This window comes from Pongo pygmaeus, chromosome X (genome assembly GCF_028885625.2).
Source record: "Pongo pygmaeus isolate AG05252 chromosome X, NHGRI_mPonPyg2-v2.0_pri, whole genome shotgun sequence".
Taxonomy (NCBI): domain Eukaryota; kingdom Metazoa; phylum Chordata; class Mammalia; order Primates; family Hominidae; genus Pongo; species Pongo pygmaeus.
Genome location: NC_072396.2, coordinates 135844146 through 135849721, shown reverse-complemented (window position 1 = coordinate 135849721; position 5576 = coordinate 135844146).

Here is a 5576-nt window from a genome sequence, read left to right as displayed (position 1 = left end):
AGAGTTAGTCCCATTTCCATACCACTATGTACTTCGTCCTCTAAAGTTTATCCTTCATGGATTTATTTTTTAGTTTTTTTGAAATTATGTTATTATATTTCAAAATATATGTTCTATTATGGATTCAAGGAGCTAAACAAGGGGTACACATGGACATAAAATGGAAATAATAGACACTGGTGACTCCAAAATGGGGGAGGGTGTTGAGAGAGTGGGGATTGAAAAATTATCTTCAGACATTTCTGTTTGTTCCCAGCCACAGTCTCCAAGGCACTGGTGAAATTTTTGGCGGAGACAATTTCCTTCTCCTATTGTGTGATACAAATGCTGGCATTTTTGTTCTTTGTGACTACTGAATGCAATCTTTTAGCCTCCCTGGGCAAGGACATTTATATGCCAATCAGACAACCCATGCTCTATCCTGTCACTATGTTCCGAGTTTGTTGTATCCAATTAGTGGCTTCATGTTACAGGCATGGAGTTATCCATACTATGTTTTTAGGAGGTTCAATCTCTATATTTGACTTTTGTAAGTTCAAACCATCATCAGCTTTTTTGGTGACAGTTTCCCACTCTTGGTTCTCTCCTGCTCAGACACCCACATAATCAATTATTTGTTCTTTTTCACTGGGTGCTTCATTTGGATGAGCTCTTGACCAGTCATCCTTGTCTCCCACATGTTCATCATTGTCACTTTCTTGAGGATCTTCTCAGTTGTAGTCGAATACAAAGGTTTTCCTGCTTTTTCTTCACATTTAACTGCTATCATTCTCTTCTATGGGGACATTATATTTATATATGTGACATTCTTCCAACTATTTTCTGGACCAAGGCCAGACTGTATCCATTTTCTACATGGTAAGAATTCTTTTGTTAAGCCCCATTATCTATTGTTTAATAAAAATGCAAGTGATTTGTTTTCTTGAAAATGCTCCTTTTGATGATTTCATGTCCTTTGTAGGGACATGGATGAACCTGGAAACCATCATTCTCAGCAAACTATTGCAAGGACAAAAAACCAAACACCGCATGTTCTCACTCATAGGTGGGAATTGAACAATGAGAACACTGGGACACAGGAAGGGGAACATCACACACTGGGGCCTGTTGTGGGGTTGGGGGAGGGGGGAGGGATAGCATTAGGAGATATACCTAATGTAAATGACGAGTTAATGGGTGCAGCACACCAACATGGCACATGTATACATATGTAACAAACCTGCACGTTGTGCACATGTGCCCTAGAACTTAAAGTATAATAATAAAAAAAACCCAAAAAAAAGAAAGAAAATGCTCCTTTATAAAGTTCAAGTCCAGTCTTCTTAAGAACTACACAAGAAGATGCTTAAAAAACTTATTATTTTTTAAAATGTTTGATACATTATATTACTTTGAACTGAAATTTTCCTTTGATTTCTCATACTCTTTTAGTTTTTTCCACATCTGTATTTATTTTCAAATTATTTTCTTTACTTCTTTTGGACAGCATTTTAAATCCCTGTCCTTCTTGAGGTAAACTTCCAGATGACTTGCAATATAGGTAATGTCATTTTGGACCTTCAGCATCTAAACATGTAAAGAAGAAAGGAAGGAAAAAAGAGAGGGAAGCTCACAAGTAATAAGAATGTATTTTGTGACAGGCACTTTAAACCCAATATTTTACTTAGTCTATAAAACAAATCATTGAGATAGTTATTATTAACCTCACTTTTCACATGTAGAAATTGAGGACCAAATAAATGAAATGATTTGCCCTAGGTCATACAGGTAAAAATTGGATTGAGAAATAAAGAATTAAGAATTAAAACCAGGTCTGTTGGGCACTGTGTCTGTCAATTTACCCTACAAAAACTGCTTCTCCGTAATTTCCATTAGGCATTTCATTCTGTTCTCATTCAAAATGCAAAAGCATCATTCATTTTTCAATGTATTTATGTGTTTTTTTCTTTGGTTGCTAAATGGTGTATAGAAGACTGCATTACACTGTAAGCTCCCAGGGACAGCAGCTATCTTCCTTATCTGGCATTGAGAGCATCATGAGCAGATACATCTGTAATAAAGGCATCGAGTTTCCTCGTTTCTTCATACAAAATCACATAACTATGTCACATGTTTCTTTTTTATATTTTTGAGGCATCTCAAATTATATGCTGTAGGCAACTGTTGGCTAAATCTATGAATGAATTTGTTCTGGCTATGGAATATGCAATCAGATCTACTGAAGATCCAGATATTTTGGGATCAGGTGATTGATTTATCTAAAATTCCAGATCAGGCATAATTCTGCCCAAGATCTTGGACTTAAGGGCAAATTTTTATTCATTTATTTCATAAGTAGTTTTAGCCCCTACTCTGTGAAAAAGGTCTGGGATGGAGAGTAGGGCCTCAGAAATGAAGAAGATATAGTCTCTGTCTTCTGGAAACCACATGTTCAGAAATGCTCCCTTCCCTCCAAAATGGCAAAATCAGCAGCATAGAGGCAGGGCCTTTTCTTTGGTATTCCTATTTGCAACACAGGCACTACAGAAAAGGATTTTCTGTCATCTCACCAACATCTTAGACTGAACATGATCTGCTCTGGCCTCTTCTGGTCTTATGATATGTCCTGGGAACTGAAATCTTATTTTCTTGGCATGGCAACAGTCCACCTCTTTACTTCCTTTTTTGTATACCTTTATTTTTGCTTGTCTGTCATCAACTTGGCGAGTGAGTTTAGAAACTGCATATGTTTGTCCTACAACAAGAACTTTGAGTAGTTTAGAAGGGGCTAGGGAGGAGAAGAGATCTTCCTCAGGGCATGGGCAACCTGTAGTCGTCACTAGTATAAATTCTTGCATCCTATTAGAGACCAAATTTCTACATATGACTAAAGTTAAAGTGAGGAGTAGACTAAAGAGCAGGCGCCCAGGTCCCTTACCTCAGGTTTAATCACAACAGCTCTGCTTCTATCTTTTCAATATGCACTAACCTTTCCCTTAACTGATCTTCATGTAAACGCTCTAAATTAAAAACACTATCCATTCTCTGTGCAAAACTTTCAGGCCAGTGGCAATGCCCCAGTGAATAATTGTAACTAGTTGGCTAGTCTCTCTCTTTTTCTTTCTCTCTCTCTCTTCTGAGACAGGGACTTGCCATGTTGCCCAGGCTGGAGTGCAGTGGCATGATTACAGCTCACTGCAGCCCTGACTTCCTGGGCTCAAGCAATCCTCCCACCTCAGCCTCCCAAGTATCTGGGACCATAGGTGTCTGCCACCACACCTGGCTATTTTTTTAAATTGTTTTTTGTAGATATGGGGTTTCACCATGTTGCGCAGGCTGGTCTCGAACTCTTGCTTCAAGCGATCATCCCACCTCAGCCTCCCAAATTGCTGGGATTAAAAGCATGAGCCACTGCGTCCTGCCCGTTGGCTATTCTCTAATATGCCCACATCATTATGGTCCTATGCCACCAATCCTGTCTTACTTTACAAAGTAACAATTGTGGTTTTCCCAAAACCTGTTTTTGTTACTTGCATCTGTTTTTTAATCATAATTTTATTTTATTTTTTAAAATTTATTTTATTTTATTTTTTAAAATTATACTTTAAGTTCTGGGATACATGTGCAGAACGTGCAGTTTTGTTACATAGGTATACACGTGCCATGGTGGTTTGCTGCACCCATCAACCCGTCATCTACATTAGGTATTTCTCCTAATGCTATCCCTCCCCTAGCCCCCCACCCTCCAACAGACCCCACTGTGTGATGTTCCCCTCCTTGTGTCCATGTGTTCTCATTGTTCAACTCCCACTTATGAGGGAGAACACGTGGTGTTTGGTTTTCTGTTCCTATGTTAGTTTGCTGAGAATGATGGTTTCCAGCTTCACCCATGTTTCTGCAAAGGACATGAACTCATCTTTTTTATGGCTGCATAGTATTCCATGGTGTATATGTGCCATATTTTCTTTATCCATCTATCATTGATGGGCATTTGGGTTGGTTCCAAGTCTTTGCTATTGTTAATACTGCTGCAATAAATATATGTGTGCATGTGTCTTTATAGTAGAATGATTTATAATCCTTTGGGTATATACCCAGTAATGGGATTGCTGGGTCAAATGGTATTTCTAGTTCTAGATCCTTGAGGAATCACCACACTGTCTTCCACAATGGTTGAACTAATTTACACTCCCACCAACAGTGTAAAAGCATTCCTATTTCTCCACATCCTCTCCAGCATCTGTTGTTTCTTGACTTTATAAAGATCACCATTCTAACGGGCGTGAGATGGTATCTTACTGTGATTTTGACTTGCATTTCTCTAATGAGCAGTGATGATGAGCTTTTTTTCATGTTTGTTGGCCACATAAATGTCTTCTTTTGAGAAGTGTCTGTTCATATCCTTTGCCCACTTTTTGATGTTTTTTTTTCTTGTAAATTTGTTTAAGTTGCTTATAGATTCTGAATGTTATCCCTTTGTCAGATGGATAGATTGCAAAAATTTTCTCCCATTCTGTAGGTTGCCTATTCATTCTGATGATAGTTTCTTTTGCTGTGCAGAAGCTCTTTAGTTTAATTAGATCTCATTTGTCAATTTTGGCTTTTGTTGCCATTGCTTTTGGTGTTTTAGTCATGAAATCTTTGTCCATGCCTATGTCCTGAATGGTATTGCCTAGGTTTTCTTCTAGGGTTTTTATGGTTTTGGGTCTTACTTTTAAATCTTTAAGCCATCTTGAGTTAATTTTTGTATAAGGTGTAGGAAGGGGTCCAGTTTCAGTTTTCTGCATATGGCTAGCCAGTTTTCCCAACATCATTTATTAAATGGGGAATCCTTTCCCCATTTCTTGTTTTTGTCAGGTTTGTCAAAGATCAGGTGGTTGTAGATGTGTGGAGTTATTTCTGAGGCCTCTGTTCTGTTCCATTGGTCTTTATCTCTGTCTTGGTACCAGTGCCATGCTGTTTTGGTCACTGTAGCCTTGTATAGTTTGAAGTCAAGTACTGTGATACCTGCAGCTTTGTTCTGTTTGCTTAGGATTCTTAGGATTGTCTTGGCTATATGGGCTCTTTTTTGTTCCATATGAAATTTAAAGTAGTTTTTTCTAACTGTGTGAAGAAGGTCAATGGTAGCTTGATGGGGATAGCATTGAATCTATAAATTACTTTGGGCAGTATGGCCATCTTCACGATATTGATTCTTCCTATCCATGAGCATGGAATGTTCTTCCATTTGTTTGTGTCCTTATTTCCTTGAGCGGTGGTTTGTAGTTCTCCTTCAAGAGGTCCTTCACATCCCTTGTAATTTGGATTCCTAGGTATTTTATTCTCTTTGTAGCAATTGTGAATGGGAGTTCACTCATGATTTGGCTGTCTGTTTGTCCATTATTGGCGTATAGGAATGCTTGCGATTTTTGAATATTGATTTTGTATCCTGAGATTTTGCTGAAGTTACTTATCAGCTTTAAGAGATTTTGGGCTGAGACGACTGGGTTTTCTAAATATACAACCATGTCATCTGCAAACAGAGACAATTTGACTTCCTCTTTTCCTATTTAAATGCCCTTTATTACTTTCTCTTGCCTGATTGCCCTGGCCAGAAC